Here is a 1,884-nt window from a genome sequence, read left to right as displayed (position 1 = left end):
TTACATTTTTTAGTTGTTATGACATTTTGACCTAAATTTTAAATTTTAAATTATAATTTAGATCATTAATAAAATATTAAATTAAGATAAGAAAAGTTTGATCAGCTTATTATGTCCTAATAAATTATTTAACAATGAGTTTAATTATTAACAGTATAAAATAAATATTTTAGACAGGCGTCTAATAATATTAGTTCTTTTAGATGATTATTCATGCGATCAATATAAAAGATAATTACTTTTACTGACGTAACGTTATATAATCGATGAATGCATATGTAAAATTATTTTACATTATTGATTAGTGCATCAAAATTAAATTTTTTAATAATATATAATATTTACTTATATATATATATTAGGTTAATAAAACGTGTTTGAACCAAACATGGCACACGCACTAGTACTTTCCGTTAATATGGATGCCGTTTTGTGAGACTAACTAAAATTTTAATGTGAAAAATTTCATATCAATCAATAATGAGAAATAGTGGTAAATTAACTTTAATTTGGGCATCACGTTGGTGCATGAGGATTAGGGTTCATTAGATTTAGAGTCGTTGGTTCAAAAGGTTCGGAAAGATGCATGCATGCGGCAATATTATTAGTTAGGTCATGTAGACGGCAAAAAAGAACCAATTGAGAGTTAATTAGTTAAGAATTGTATTGGGATGAATAGATTGAGAGACTCATCAATTTCAATTCAATTGATGTGACAATTTGGCATTCTAAGTGTTAAACACTTTTTAACATATGTGGCCACCTTTGTTACTAAATTAAGGAACTAATGTCTTCCTACTTTGGCACCACCAAGCATAAAAGTCTATATGCCAACATAGTTTGTAAAATATCAAGAATTTTGTTATTTTTATCCATTCTTGCATCGTTGTATGCTAATTGAGTTCATATATATATATAATTTTTTAATTTTTTCTAACATTAGAAAAAAATAAAACGCATAAAATAAAAAATTGTGATTTTGAAAAGATTTTACTTATTTTTGAATAAACGATCAAATTAGTCTCAGAAAATTTTAAATAAGACATTCTAGTTTGTTAGATATATAAACATTCATATACCTCTTTTATTTAAGTAAAGCTTTTGAAAAAAAAAATGTTTTATAATATAGTATCAAAATTTCTATGACTTAAAAGTCAAGAATTCAAGTATTGTGAACTCCAAAAGAAAAAATTTAAGCATAGTACTAAATTAGTCTCTTTTAAAATGATGATGGAACAATCTATCTAATGAAAAGACTAATCGATGGAAGTAATTATCGAAAACTTTTAGGAAAAAAAAATTAGAAATTAAAGTGTTCAAGCTATTAGAAATCAATTTAGTTGTTTATTCTTTATTTTTTGATAAAAATGTGCCTTTGATAATTTAGATTTCTAATAATTTTAAAAAGAATAATAATGTAGGGTTTTACTCATCAGAGTCTAGTTGCTTTTGAATACAGGAAATTTAAGCAATAAAAAGAAAAGAAAGGTATAGTTTTTATAATTTCTAAGTTGGTACAGGGAATTGAAGGTATTAACATATATATTAACCTTATTTTGTAAGTGGGTCGGCACCAAAATATTAGGTAACTTCTTGTTTGAAACAAAGCCTACTAAATGAGAGAGGGGGCATGGTTTTATTCTTAGACTTTATATCATCATATAGATACAAGGACAAATTTTGTAGGACCAACCAATATGAATATGTTTAATTTATACTAAAATGTATCCTTTTTTTTCCCAGTCAAATGAACTTCTAAATGAGGTTACTTTGGCATTGAAATATATATGTGTCTTCAAGCTTTTTCCAGGTTGTCTCCACTCGTGATCACTGCTCATGGTCATGGAAAGTTCTCTTCAGTCTTCACTGCGTCCTTTACAAGCA

This window comes from Arachis ipaensis, chromosome B02 (genome assembly GCF_000816755.2).
Source record: "Arachis ipaensis cultivar K30076 chromosome B02, Araip1.1, whole genome shotgun sequence".
Classification (NCBI taxonomy): domain Eukaryota; kingdom Viridiplantae; phylum Streptophyta; class Magnoliopsida; order Fabales; family Fabaceae; genus Arachis; species Arachis ipaensis.
Note: the sequence above shows the minus strand (reverse complement) of the source record.